At 44.9% G+C, this 15,594-nt stretch overlaps 1 protein-coding gene across 12 annotated transcripts in view; it reads right to left on the bottom strand.

Annotated features, from left to right (window-relative positions):
- ZNF532 (zinc finger protein 532) overlaps nucleotides 1–15,594 on the bottom strand; it is a 129,764-nt gene that overhangs the window by 88,157 nt on the left and 26,013 nt on the right. Inside the window, exon 1 of one of the 12 annotated variants that reach the window (XM_030926050.1) lies at nucleotides 5,021–5,056. The exons of the other annotated variants lie outside the window; for them this stretch is intronic. The gene's annotated coding sequence lies outside the window, so the exon portion shown is untranslated. Of the gene's footprint in view, nucleotides 1–5,020; nucleotides 5,057–15,594 lie in introns of those variants that run through there. 12 annotated transcript variants of the gene reach the window in all.

The following is a 15,594-nucleotide window of genomic DNA, read 5'->3' as shown; positions in this document are numbered from 1 at the left end:
CTTTGGGAGGCTGAGGCGGGAGGACTGACGTCAGCAGTTCAAGACCAACCTGGCCAACATAGCTAGACTCTGTCTCTAAAAAAGGAAAAAAGAAAAGTGCTAGAAGCCAAGAAGAGATGAAGGCCACAGATGTGGGCTTGGCAACGCCCAGCTCCAGAAGAGAGAAGTTCAGGTCAAGCACAGACATTAAACAAGGGCATAAAAAGGAAAAGAAAGAAAGAGACCCAGAGGAAAGGTCCCATCTCTGCCATGGGTCAATACTCTGAAGGCAGAAACAGAAACAGGCAGAATGCTTTTTGAATTTTAGTATTTTATACATGGCAAGGACTGCCCATGAAACAAGGCTGAGTGAATTCACGAGTTTCTTTCCCTTCCCTCCTGAAACCCTACGAAGATGACATTAAAAGTATTTTTTAAGTTTAAATAGGCAAATAGAGACAGGAAGTAAGGAGTTTGCTTAGCAGGTTGGGAACTGGGCATCATAGCTAAAGGATACAGGGTTTCTTTCTGAGGTGATGAAAACATCCTAAAATTGACTGTGGTGGTGACTGTACAACTCTGTGAACATGTTAAAAACGACTGACCTGTGTGCTTTAAAGAGGCAGGTGGCATGGTATGTGAATTATATCTCATTAATGGTTACCAAAAACAATATGCTGTCAGAATGGAGTCACAGCCAAGGCGAGGCACCAACAAAGTTTGGGGAAGAGGAGGAGGACGGGGAGAAGCAGGTGACCGCCAGCTCACAAAGTTCCATCCTAAGGTCCAGTAGGGGCTGCCATGGAGGTGGGGATGGTCAGTCTTAGAGCTGCAGAGATACCCAGGCCTTGGAGCCAGCAAAGGAGGGAGCGGGGCAGGGCTGGAAACAGGGAGCATCCGACCCAGCATCAGCTGGGGAAGCTAGGAGGAGGGAGAGGAGAATCTCTGGGCTATCAAAGCCATGGAAGTTCAGGGTTCAGGGCCACAGGGTGAGCATGAGACAGAAACCAGAACACACAGGCTGGCCTCCATTTCCTCCAGCCCTACAGCCTAAAATCAAGTTTATCTCCCAGGCAGGAGCACGGACAAGTCTCCTAGGAAAACAAAAGCTCCAGTGAAAAGATTCTGGATGATGACTGCTGCGACCCTCCGATGAGTCCAGCTCCACAAGGAATCCCAGAGAAGCTCCTGGAGGACAGGCCGCAGCTGCGCAGACAGAGCTCCCCGGCAGCTCTCCACAGCCTCATCCCTCAATAATCACCAGATGCATGGGAAAGCCTCTGTCACAAAAAGAGATCCAAATCAAAACAAAAATCAAAAATAAAGATGACAGAGATGCTACAAGGAGAGGAAGAAAAGAATATATATACAATTAGTATCCTCAGAGAAAAATGGACAGGAAGTTACGAAGGAACTTTTGGATATTATAAATATTAATAACTGAAATAAAAGATAAAACAGGTGAAACAACAGAATCAAGGAAATCAGGATCTCTCTCCAAGACTGTAACTGGAAAATAGAGACAGACGATAGGCGAGAAAAGGCATGAAAATTAAAAGTTCAATCCAGCTGGTTCAACATCTGACTAAAAAGAGTGTTTCAGGCCGGGCACAGTGGCTCACGCCTGTAATCCCAGCACTTTGGGAGGCTGAGGCAGGTGGATCGTGAAGTTGAGAGATTGAGACCATCCTGGTCAACATGGTGGAACTCTGTCTCTACTAAAAATACAAAAATAAGCTGGGTGTGGTGGTGCACACCTGTAGCCTCAGCTACTCAGGGGGCTGAGGCAGGAGAATCGCTTGAACCCGGCAGGCAGAGGCTGCAGTAAGCCAAGATCGCCATCACTGCACTCTAGCCTGGTGACACAGCGAGACTCCATCTCAAAAAAAAAAAAAAAAAAAAAACGTTTCAGAAAGAGAAAATGCAGAAAGGACATTATTACAGAAATAATACAGGAACATCTCCCAAGACTAAAGGAGACAATTCAATTGAAAGGGCCTCATGAGGCTGCCAGAAAAATACAGGATGCCCAGTTAAATCTGAATTTCAGATAAACAAATCATCTTGTAGTGTAAGGATGTTCCACTGTTTATCTGAGCATCTTATATTTTTTATTTGCTAAGTCTGACAACTCTCTACCTCTGCTGGCCCAGCACAAGAGGTGGAAAGAAGTCCACACTGGAGTGAAATTACAGAGCTCCAAAAATCGAAGCAACAGAACCAAAAACCGCACAGGTTCGCTGTGTCTGGGCTCTATTTTAAGAGGCTTGCCACTGTGAGTGCATGGATCCCCACAGCAACCTACTCGCACTCAGCACCTGTGCCTCCAGACAAAGGCGGCTCTGCCCCACCTGCATGGTAGACAACCCATTTCTCTTCAGCACTGAAACCCAGAGACTGTGCTTCTCAGTCTCATGGGAAAGTTTGGTTTCATTCCATCTTAATTTTGGAAACTGGCTGAAAAAGGAGGAATTCTGGGAGAGACAGGTGAGTGGGGAGGGAGGGGGCATGTATGTGCAGATTACAGCCCCTGCCTTGGGGTACCAGAGAAAAAGTGGGTGTCCAGGCAGGACAGGCTCCCTGTGATCCCCAACACAGATGGTACAGTTTTGGGGAGGTGCTTAGAAGTACCTGGAAATCAAGAGAATCGAGGTGTGAGGGAATATGATAAAATCACCCTGGATGGAGACAGGCTCCTGGGAAGCTTGAGCTGCCAAGACTATACCGGGGATCAGTGGGTCTAGTACAGCATCCACGCTGGGCTGCCCGGGCAGACGTCGGGGCTGGCTCAGGGCTGGTCCAAGCGTGAGGCGGTCTGTTAGACTCTGGTCTTGATGGAGAGTAGGCTGCAAGGCCCTGGGTGAACACAGGGGCCAGGCCATAGACAGAGCTAGATTTGAACCCTTTAAATATTTAGGCATATCATATATACCTTGTAAATATTTAAATATACCTTTTAAATATTTAGCCATCTGGTCTCCATTAGTACTCTTGCCCCAGGCCCTATAAACATTAAAGGTAGGCCTCAGAGCCACTGTGATGATGGTGGTGATTATTCCTATTCTATAAGACAGAGAAGTTTGAAGCGTCTTGCTCAAGGACACATGGCCAGTGAGCAAGGGGATTCTGCCTCCACAGTCCAGGCCCGTCACCTTCTCTCTGACCACACACAGTCAGCAGGTAGAATCTCAAATGAACAAGTCCAAGTTTAGCAGTGTAAGCACATTATCTAGAAATAACAGAACAAACCAAAAAATTCAAATTCACTGCCTAAGGGAATTATGATGTAAAGTACTATTTGTTTAATCTATGACTTTGACAAAAAATTTTAAATTGTTGGAAGGAGTTAAGTAATAATCTTTATTCATTTATTTACTTATTTATTTATTTATGAGACAGAGTTCCACTGCACTGTCGCCCAGGGTAAAGTGCAGTAGCATGGTCTCGGCTCACTGCAACCTCCGCCTCTGAGTTCAAGCGATTCTACTGCCTCAGCCTTCAGAGTAGCTGGGATTACAGGCGCCCGCCAATACTCCCAGCTAATTTTCATATTTTTAGTAGAGACGGGGTTTCGCCATGTTGGCCAGGCTGGTCTCAAACTCCTGATCTCAGGTGATTTGCCTGCCTCGGGCTCCCGAAGTGCTGGGATTACAGCCGTGAGTCACCACGCCCAGGGAATCTTAACTTTACATCTCTTCCCTCGATGTAAACAACTTAAAAATCACTCTGCTCTTCAAGTCTCATTCCTCCACAACACAAAATATACTAATCATTTTTCCTAATGCCAATCTGTCGTGATAACTAATCCTAAGGTTGTTGCTGCATTTAGTGCATTCTCAAAACTGTTTACAGTGAAATACAGCAAATTCTATTATTTGTCAGAAAACGTTCTATAATTGAAAACCCAGAAATAGTAATTTCAGATTTTGCAAAATCAGGTTGCGCGTATATGTCGAAAGTATTATTCAGTGTGTTTTTCTTTTTTAGGTCTTTTTCCCCCAACCTCAATGCATTCAGAAGAACCTTGCTCGGCCGGGCGCGGTGGCTCACACCTGTAATCCCAGCACTTTGGGAAGCCAAGGTGGGCGGATCACGAGGTCAGGAGATCGCGACCACCCTGGCTAACACGGTGAAACCCTGTCTCTACTAAAAATATACAAAAAAATTAGCCGGGCGTGGTGGCAAGCGCCTGTAGTTCCAGCTACTCGGGAGGCTGAAGCAGGAGAATGGCGTGAACCCGGGAGGCTGAATTTGCAGTGAGCCGAGATCGAGCCACTGCACTCCAGCCTGGGCGACTGAGCGAAACTCTGTCTCAAAAAAAAAAAAAAAAAGGAAGAAACTTGCTTAGTCCAACTTAAAAATAAAGGGAAAGCAGCAGGGAGAGCTTTAAGTATCCAACTACTTTATATTCCAAAAAGCTACAAAACTTACAAAATTATGTTTTTAATGAAGAAACAGAGCAACTGTTCTGTCAAACTGACCATATCTAAGACCACGCACGCCTAATGAAATGTTCGTTACAATCTCCCTATCCCTGCTGACCAAGACCAAAATCAAAGAGAAATTCCAACCCTGAGACTATTTTGTGAATCTCTTCAAGCCCTGGGAGAAAAAACAGAATGAAAAGAGCAAACAGCTTACAACCTAAGACTAGATCCCAGAACAAAACCACAGCCCTTTGAAGAGCGCAGTCCATACAGCCTTTCATGGCTCTACCTCGCTGGGCTGCCTGCTTTCAAATGCATGTCACATGGGACAGAGATCTTGTCTCGCTACTTACTTTGCCAATTTATCTTCATCTGCTCCATTTGTCAGCCCTAGGCTATCTTCCTCCTGTCTAAAGCCCCTGAAAACACCTCCCTCTACTGATTAGTCCTTCCAATCGACCGGTCTTTTCCATATTTATGTCCATCATGTGGTGGTGTTGTTTTACTTAATAAACACCTCTACAGAAAGATGAGGTGGTTTATAAGAAGAGAAACATAAATAAGGCCCAAATAGGGTACAGAGGGAGAGGAATAAAAAAGCTGTATTGTTATACCTTGATAAACAGATAGATGAGTGGGCGGATGGACAGACGGATGGGTGGACGAACAGATGGACAGATGCATATGGCTGAAGACATCCCAAGCACATGCAGCAGCCTCTTTCCCCACCTTCCCAGCCCAGACATGGGTGGTGGCTTGACTGGGTCACAGCAGATTGGCCAGATAAAAACTGCTGCACTTATTTGAAGTGCCTAGAATAGGCAAATTAAGAGACAGGAAGTAGAAGAGAAGTTACCACAAGCAGGAGGAAGGTGAGAAGGGAGAGTTATTTATTTGGTTCAGAGCTTTTTTTGGAGGTGATGAAAAAGTTTTACTGAGGGTAACATATTTCATTTCACTAAATTGTACACTGACGGTTAAGATGACAAATATTATGTGTATTTTACTTAAAAACACACACACACACACACACACACACACTGCTGGATTTAACAGGGAAGAAAGTTATACTGCACTGAAAAGCAAGGATCTGGCTGGGTGCAGTGGCTCACGCCTATAATCTCAACACTTTGGGAAGCTGAGGTGGGAAGATCGCTTGAGGCCAAGAGTTTGAGACCAGCCTGGACAACAGAGTGAGACCTCATTTCTATTTTAAAAATTTAAAGTTAGTAAGGCATAGTGGCATGCACCTGTGGTCTCAGCTACTTGGGAGGCTAAGGTAGGAGGACCACTTGAGCCCAGGAGCTCAAGGCTGCCAGTGAGCTATGATCATGCCATTGCATACAGCCTCGTCGACAGAGACCATCTCAAAAAAAAAAAAAAAAAAAAAGCAAGAAAAGTGAAGATTTGAGAAATGCACTGTATTCTAATGTCTGGCACCCCTTGTGACGCCTTTAGGAACATGGGCTGATAAATACCAGCAACATGCTAGCAACCTTTAGCAACAAGGAGTGTGGGGGTAGGGAACCCCAATTTTTAGCCTTTGCCCGTTTCTGTGACTTAGATCCTCCCACTGGGATACATTTCAAGCTACTAACCAGATGTCCTGGTAGAGCTGGGAAGAGACACGTAGAGTATAGACTGGCAGCCAGCCTCAACCGGCTCCAACAGGCAGGCATGTCCATCACTGTCTCCCAGAATGTTTATAGACTTTAGGAACAAAGGAGATCTTAGGGTCAAACGGTTAAACAAAGTTTAAACTGGTTTCTTTGCACAAGAGTTCCCCAAATCTTTATCCCCAATCCACTTTGAGAGATTTAACATATTAAAGCACATTTTGAATTGCCAAGAAGGGCTAGAGCATAAAATATTTATCAAATCTATCTGACCTCTGGACTCTCTTTTCTCTAACAGCATCTGGGAGATGTGCATGCCCTTTTGGGAAATACTGCCTTAAAGACAGGCATCTGTTCCTTTGCAGCCAAACGTGAGAAGAGGCTGCAAGCACCTAGAAGACAACAGCAGCTACTGCTCAGCGGAGGCCACCAATACCATCTGTGACTGGCACCCTGGCAGAAAATCCAAGTTGGGCAAGCCGATTTAGGTCAAACTTTAGCAACAATTTACACAGAAAAGCCCAATTAGAGTCTCTGCCAATGGCTCTGTGCCACAGGGATGGGGGGAAAAGAAGGAGAAGAGTTCAGGCACAATTTCTTTTGGCTTTTCCTGTGGGATGGTAACTTTTCTCTGAGTTCCACAATGCTTTTTCTTCTAAACTACAGAGACAAGGCCTATGTAGCCCAGACTGGTCTTAAACTCCTGGGCTCACATGATCCTCCTGCCTCAACCTCCCAAGTGCTGGGACTAGCGCCACCATGTCCAGCTCCCAAAACGTTCATGTACATTAATCTCTAAAATATTCCAAGTAGACAACAACATTAACCTAGAAAATATGCTAAAATTCCTAGAAAAATTGGCAGGGTAGTTCATTCGTAAAATGCCAAGGAGTGCCTGAAAATCGAGGATGACTTCAAGTCTAATGAAAACAAGGTGTGTAAAAGGAAGATCAAGACCACACAAAAGGCAAATGATTAATTACTTCCTTAGGGAAGAATAAGGAGGTCAATATTCATAAAGCCTAGCAAATTAATACACACAACGAGCCACGGTTTTCTGGATTTGATTAGTAAGAACATCCTTTTCACTTATTCCATTACTTAAACTCTTCCTAGACCAAGGAAAGTCTATTTTCTTTTTTTTTTTTTTTTTTGAGATGGAGTCTCACTGTGTCACCAAGGATGGAGTGCAGTGGTACGATCTCAGCTCATAGCAACCTCCACCTCCCAGGTTCAAGTGATCTTCCTGCCTCAGCCTCCCGAGTAGCTGGGATTGCAGGCACACAACACCACGCTCGGCTAACTTTTTTGTATTTTTAGTAGAGACAGAGTTTCACCATGTTGGCCAGGCTGGTCTCGAACTCCTGACCTCAAGTTATCCACTCACCTCGGCCTCCAAAAGTGCTAGGATTACAGGCATGAGCCACCGCGCCCAGCCAGAAAGTCTACTTTCAATGGCAAGATGAAAATCATATATTTATGCTCCTGTGCATAAATGCTCTGAAGAATGTAAGACAAGTGACAGGCCATAAGGCCACAGCAATCTACCACAAAGTTATTCCAACACAGTAACGATGCCAGACACATCTCTTCCTTCTCTCCATAATTTGAGTCTAGAACCAGAAGAACATGGTTCTTCTATCTCACTACCACAAACGGCAAATACAGAACAAGCAACAAGCCACAAGCAGCCCAGTGAGGAGACTGAGGAACCACCCAGCTGATCCACAGTTAGGTAAAAACGAGTCGCCACTCATTCTACCCTCATGTAACCACTGCTCTCTCTGGCTTGTACCCACGAGAAACAAAAGAAGAACCTCTAAATATCAAAATAAGTCAACCGCTTCACAGGTGACAAGTTAGCTCTTCAAACAGTCCTAATAGATCACTATAATAAGCATGTGGGTCCAAAATTCACATAGCCTTCCAATTATCTCATTTCTTTTTTTTTTTTTTTTTTTTTTTTGAGACAGAGTCTTGCTTTGTCACCCAGACTGAAGTGCAGTGATGTGATAATGAGTCACTGTGGTCTCAACCTCCCAGGCTCAAGCGATCCTCCCACCTCAGCCTTCTGAGGAGCCGGGATTACGGGCACGACCCACCATGCCCGGCTAATTTGATATTTTATAGCAACAGGGTTTCGCCATGTTGCCCAGGCTGGGCAAGCGATCCACCCATCTCAGCCTCCCAAAGTGCTGGGATTACAGGTGTGAGTCATCACGCCAGGCAACTAGTTATCTCATTTCTAAAAGCAAACTATTAATGTAAGAATAGCAAGAGATTCACTGATATCTAAATCAACTCACAGAGACTTCTAATTATTCTTTTTTTATTCTTTAAAGTACAAAATACCCATAATCCCAGCACTTTGGGAGGCCGAGGCGGGATCACCCGAGGTCAGGAGTTCAAGACCAGCCTGGCTAACATGGTGAAACCCCGCCTCCACTAAAAATGCAAAAATTAGCTGGGCGTGGTGGCACATGCCTGTAATTCCAGCTACTCAGGAGGCTGAGGCCGATTCACTTGGTACTGTGAGGCGGAGGCCGCAGTGAGCTGAAATCATGCCATTGCACTCCAGCCTGGGCAACAGAGCAAGACTCCATCTCAAAAAAAAAAAAAAAAAGTACAAATCAGAAATTGCTGAGTTGATAATCCAGAGTAACTGACTTGCGCTCAGTTAACTGACAAGCATTCCTTGGGACTTTCTTTGCAGAGTACTACAGAAACAGCAGTCACAGGTCTCATCATTTCACCCACCAGCAGCAGAAAACTAAATTTTCTTGTATGAGTTCTACTGCAGTAATTATGATTCCCCTCCTATCTCTGCCACACTCCTACTTGGGGACCTTCAGCCAACATAACCTCTTAGATTCAAAATCTCTACTCCAACATTGCTTCTGTATTACAATCGCTCAAACTTGAATGCCAAAGTAGTATCGTTGTGAAGCGCTTTATTTAGCCAACAAGCAGCGCTTTGTTCAAATGTACCTCTTTCATTCCTGGATTTTATTGTAAGAGTATTACGTGCTCTTTGCCAATGCTCTAACACCCAGAAGTATAAGCAACAGAAACCAAAGGCCTCTGGGAGGCCTCCTCACCAGAGATAAACTGGTAACATTTGGGATACAGATTTCTAAATGCATACATAAGCATAAATATACATACACATATACAGGTTATTTTCACACTCAGCAACGTATCACAGATACTGTTCTAGGTCTACGGGGCTTCCATCACATCAGACACTCCGTGTCAATTCAACAGTTTTCTTTTTTTTTTTTTTTTTTGAGACGGAGTCTGGCTCTGTCGCCCAGGCTGGAGGGCGGTGGCCAGATCTCAGCTCACTGCAAGCTCTGCCTCCCAGGTTCACGCCATTCTCCTGCCTCCGCCTCCCAAGTAGCTGGGACTACAGGTGTCTGCCTCGTCGCCCGGCTAGTTTTTTGTATTCTTTAGTAGAGACGGGGTTTCACCGTATTAGCCAGGATGGTCTCGATCTCCTGACCTTGTGATCCGCCCGTCTCGGCCTCCCAAAGTGCTGGGATTACAGGCTTGAGCCACCGCGCCCGGCCACAACAAAGTTTTCAAGAGTACCCTTTAAATTTAGATTGTAATAGTCTCCAAAAAGAGTTTAAAGCCAAAGCAAGTAACCACAAGAACAACCTTTCTTCATAAATTCTTACAAAAATAAGAACTCTTTTTTTTTTTTTTTTTTTTTTTTTTTTTTTTTGAGACGGAGTCTCGCTCTGTCGCCCAGGCTGGAGTGCAGTGGCCGGCTCTCAGCTCACTGCAAGCTCCGCCTCCCGGGTTCACGCCATTCTCCTGCCTCAGCCTCCCGAGTAGCTGGGACTACAGGCGCCCGCCAGGTCGCCCGGCTAGCTTTTTGTATTTTTAGTAGAGACGGGGTTTCACCATGTTAGCCAGGATGGTCTTGATCTCCTGACCTCGTGATCCGCCCGTCTCGGCCTCCCAAAGTGCTGGGATTACAGGCTTGAGCCACCGCGCCCGGCCAGAACTCTTAAAGAAAAAAGAAAAACCCTTTGAGACATAGTGTTGTTTCACTCTTTTGCTTTAAAATCCTGAAGATGTATTTTTAACTCACGATAAAATGAAAGATTAGAGAAATGGAGACATTAAAATAATTTACTCAAGCTCTTATATCATAATCTTTATGTTTAAAATGTCTCAAAGAACATCTTCTGTCACTCTATCCATCAAGACACTATATATTCTTGATTTCACAGTAAACCAGCCTTGCCTATGGGTGAGTGGTGGCTAGTATTTTAGTACTTTTACTTTCATTTTCCTAAAGGATCTTAGCCTGAAGGAAATGTTCTATTCCAAATAATAAACTATCTCCCCCAACTCAAGGAAAACGTGAACCCAGGAGTTTATCCAGCTTCAGAAGGGAGGGCAGACTGGCCAGGGTGGGAAAGAGGATGGCACCGTCAACAACAAAACGAGGGCTGCTCAGAACGGAGAAGGTTAACCAACTTTCTAAGAGATCCTGAGTCAAACTCATTATAAATAAATTCCTGTTTTAGGTAAAAAGCCTTAAAACACACGCAAGAACACAGACCAAAACCAACAGTAAGAAGTCTTTTTAATCACACCTACAAAACATGATCCATTTTACCTGATTTTTAAATGTTCGTAAGTACAAGCGTCCCAGATCCCATTCATTCATTCATTGTTGAGACAGTCTCTCTCTGTCGCCCACATTGGAATGCAGTGACACGATCAAGGCTCACTGCAACCTCCGCCTCCTGGGTTCAGGCGATTCTCGTGCCTCAGCCACCCAAGTAGCTGGGATGACAGGCGCGCGCCACGATCCCCAACTAATTTTTGTGTTTTTAGTAGAGACAGGGTTTCACCATGTTGGCCAAGCTTATCTCAAACGCCTGGCCTCAAGTGATCTGCCCATCTCAGCCTCCCAAAGTGCTGGGATTACAGGCATTGAGCCACCACACCAGGCCTCCAGGTTCCTTTTAAAAGGAAAGAGAGAGGTCGGGCGCGGTGGCTCAAGCCTGTAATCCCAGCACTTTAGGAGGCCGAGGCGGACAGATCACAAGATCAGGGGATCGAGACCATCCTGGCTAACACAGTGAAACACCGTCTCTACTAAAAATTACAAAAAACTAGCCAGGCACGGTAGCACACGTCTGTAGTCCCAGCTACTCGAGCGGCTGAGGCAGCAGAATCACTTGAACCCGGAAGGCGGGGTTGCAGTGAGCAGAGATCACGCCACTGCACTCCAGCCTGGGTGACAGAGCAAGACTCCATCTCAAACAAAAGGAAAGAGAGAGGCTGGACTCAGCAGCTCACACCTATAATCCCAATGCTTCAGGGAGGCCAAGATGGGAGAATCACTTAAGGCCAGAAGTTCAAGACCGGCCTGGGCAACACAGCAAGAGCCCATCTCTACAAAAATAAAAATAATTAGCCCAATATGGTGGCGTGCATGCCTGTAGTTCCTGCTACTTAGGAGGCTAAGGTGGGAGGATCGCTTGAATCCAGGAGGTCGAGGCTGCAGTGAGCTATGATAGCACCACTGCACCCCAGCCTGGATGATAGAGACCCCGTATCTAAAAAAAAAAGTTTAAAAAGGAAAAAAAAAGAAAAAAGGAAGGAGAGGAACACTTTACCTACTGGGAAGCAGAGGTGGAAAGCTCTGAGGAAGAGGAAGAGGTGGAGGGGAGGAGGAGGAGGAAGAAGCCAGAGGGCAGGATGGAGAAAAAGACAGGGAAAGGGAACAGAACGGGCACACAGAGTCACATTACCGTGACTGGTGAGAATACAGGTAGTACTTAATAAGTAATTCACATATCCTTCCTTACATTTTAAATTTCTCAAAAAAAGGCGGGGGATGAGTGCGAGGACAGGAGGAAAAGAATTTCTGTAACAGAGCAATGTAGGGTCACTGGGATTTTGGCAAGGAGATACTAGGTACAGTTTAAGGTTTTAAAAAAAAGGCCGGGCACGGTGGCTCAAGCCTGTAATCCTAGCACTTTGGGAGGCCGAGATGGGCGGGTCACGAGGTCAGGAGATCGAGACCATCCTGGCTAACACGGTGAAACCCCGTCTCTACTAAAAAAAATACAAAAAACTAGCTGGGCGAGGTGGCAGGCGCCTGTAGTCCCAGCTACTCGGGAGGTTGAGGCAGGAGAACGGCATGAACCCGGGAGGCGGAGCTCGCAGTGAGCTGAGATCCGGCCACTGCACTCCAGCCTGGGCGACAGAGCCAGACTCTCCGTCTCAAAAAAAAAAAAAAAAAAGGTTTAAAAAAAAAAAATAGGCCGGGTGCGGTGGCTCAACCCTGTAATCCCAGCACTTTGGGAGGCCGAGACGGGCGGATCACGAGGTCAGGAGATCGAGACCATCCAGGCTAACACGGTGAAACCCCGTCTCTACTAAAAATACAAAAAACTAGCCGGGCAAGGTGGCAGACGCCTGTAGTCCCAGCTACTCCGGAGGCTGAGGCAGGAGAATGGTGTAAACCCGGGAGGCGGAGCTTGCAGTGAGCTGAGATCCGGCCACTGCACTCCAGCCTGGGAGACAGAGCCAGACTCCGTCTCAAAAAAAAAAAAAAAAAAAAAAAAAAATAACAGAAGTCATTAAGGAGATAATGATGGAACCTTCTTTCCATCAAAAAAAGAACAAGGATCAAACTGGAGTCAAAGGCACAATAACAGCCCTCTGGGTAGAAGAAAAGCAAATATTTAGATAAACACAGCTGTAACAGTTAAGTACTGCCCAGGGTACTTAATTTTATTTAAGAGTTTATATATATGTATTTATTATATATATAAATATGTTATATATTTATATCATTATAAATTATAAATATATATTTTATAAATATGTATTTATAATATATAATATATTTATTTATACATAATATATATTTATTAAAATATAATATATGCGCATGTATTTTTTTTTTCTCTCCTCAGGCTGGAGTGCCATGTCAAAATCTCGGCTCACTGCAACCCCCACCTCCTGAGTTCAAGTGATTCTCCTGCCTCAGCCTCCCGAGTAGCTGGGATTACAAGTGTGTGCCACCACGCCCAGGTAATTTTTTTTTTTTTTTTTTTTTAATGGAGTCTCATCATCTCCCAGGCTGGAATACAGTGGCACAATCTCGGCTCACCACAACCTCCGCCTCCCGGGTTCAAACGATTCTCCTGCCTTAGCCTCCTGAGTAGCTGGGACTACAGGTGCATGCCACCACACCCGGCTAATTTTTTATTTTTAGTAGAGGCAGGGTTTCACCATGTTGGTCAGGTTGGTCTCAAACTCCTGACCTCAGGTGATCCCGCCTCGGCCTCCCAAAGTGCTGGGATTACTGGCGTGAGCCACCACACCTTGCCAAATTTTCGGGTTTCTTTGTTTTTTGTTTTGAGATGGAATCACACTCTGTCGCCCAGGCTGGAGTGCAGCGGCATGATCTCAGTTCACTGCAACCTCCACCTCCCGGGTTCAAGAGAGTCTTCTGCCTCAGCCTCCCGAGTAGCTGGAATAATTTTTGTATTTTTAGTAGAGAAGGGGTTTCACCGTATTTGCCAGGCTGGTCTCGAACTCCTGACCTCAAGTGATCCGCCTGTCTCAGCCTCCCAAAGTGCTGGGATTATAGGTATGAGCCACCGCACCCGGTCAAGAGTTTATATTTCTTAAACACCCACTTCACTTCTGGAAAAATATCCTTTTAAGTAGAAAGTACAAGTTAATGTAAGTGCTGTTTTCTTACTAACTGTATTTTATAGAGAAAGTAAAAATACATGGATATGTGTTATATGGCTCAAGAAAGACAACCAGATAAATTTCAGGTGCACCTGGAACAAGCATCCCTCTTTATTTGTGGCAGTTACCTGGAAACAGGAAGCGCCCAGGGAGGGTTTATTGATCTCTGTCTAGCTAATTTCAGAGCTTTTTAAGTCTCTGTGTTAACTACTTTGGCATACATATCTAAAATGCTTGGAAAAGAGAGAGAAATAAAGAAAATCACAGAAAGAGAAAACATGATTTGTAAGGGATGTGGGGGAGAAGCACAGGTTGAATATTCTAAATCCGAAATGCTCCAAAATCCTAAACTTTTTGAGTGCCAAAGTAACAGTCAAATGCTCACTTGGAACTTTCAAATTTTGGATTTGATTTCCAAATTTGGATTTGAGATGCTCAACTGGTGAGTATAATGTAAATATTCCAAAATCTGGAACAAAAAAACCTAAATGCTGGCCCCAAGCATTATGGATAAGGGATACTCAGCCTGTATGAATTTATGAATTATATATATATATATATATATATATATATTTCCCCCCTTGGAGATAAGAGTTCCACTCTTGTCACCCAGGCTGGAGTGCAATGGTATGATCTTGGCTCACTGCAACCTCTGCCTCCCAGGTTCAAGCGATTCTCCTGCCTCAGCCTCCCAAGTAGCTGAGGTCACAGGAGTGTATCACCCCGCCCAGCTAATTTGTTGTATTTTTGTAGAGACAGGGTTTCACCATGTTGGCCAGGCTACTCTTGACTTCCTGACCTCAGGTGATCTGCCCACCTTGGCTTCCCAAAATGCTGGGATTACAGGAGTGAGTCACTGCCCCCAGCCATATTTTCATTTTTAAAAAGAAAACGTAAAATGAAAATATTTGATTTTATAGTTATAAAATTAGGAAATGTGACATTGTACATTCTAAGTGATTCATTACTTTCACATGGAGTTAGCAGATTTAATATTTGACTGATTTGCAGTTTGCTAAAATCACATGAAAGTTCCAAAATGCTCAATTTTCCTCTATTAATGAACTATCTAAAAGTTTTTTTTTTTTTTTTTTTTTTTTTTTTTTTGAGATGGAGTCTCGCTCTGTCGCCCAGGCTGGAGTGCAGTGGCCAGATCTCAGCTCACTGCAAGCTCCGCCTCCCGGGTTCCCGCCATTCTCCTGCCTCAGCCTCCCGAGTAGCTGGGACTACAGGCGCCCGCCACCTCACCCGGCTAGTTTTTTGTATTTTTTTAGTAGAGACGGGGTTTCACCGTGTTAGCCAGGATGGTCTCGATCTCCTGACCTCGTGATCCGCCCGTCTCGGCCTCCCAAAGTGCTGGGATTACAGGCTTGAGCCACCGTGCCCGGCCCACCCGAACTATCTAAAAGTTTTATGCTGTCTGCCTATGTAAAATAAAATACCCACGAAGACTGTGGTTTATTATTCAACTAAGTAAATTCCTTTAAAATATATTAAGTTTTCATAACTTAGATTAGCGCATAATCCCAGAAAATCCTTAAAGATACGAAGTTCTGTTCTTTCCATTTTCTGAGAACTAGAATAGGAAAGCAGTTAGAATTAATTTATGAAGACAAAGCTCTAACCTAACAAAAAGATGTTTGGGGAGGGCTCCTTTAATTCTGCAGGAAAAGCCATTGGCATATTATTGCTGCTCCCCTCCGCCCCGGGGGACGCAGGGATAAAGCAGCTTTCACAAAGCCCGGCTGCCTCAGTCACTTCCTCAGGAAATGGCACTGACCGCAACTCGCCCCGACTCGGTGTGGTCTCCAGCCTTCAGATAGGCCCTAGGATTG

This window comes from Rhinopithecus roxellana, chromosome 21 (genome assembly GCF_007565055.1).
Source record: "Rhinopithecus roxellana isolate Shanxi Qingling chromosome 21, ASM756505v1, whole genome shotgun sequence".
NCBI classification, from domain to species: Eukaryota; Metazoa; Chordata; class Mammalia; order Primates; family Cercopithecidae; genus Rhinopithecus; species Rhinopithecus roxellana.
This window is presented reverse-complemented; position numbering and strand designations above follow the sequence as displayed.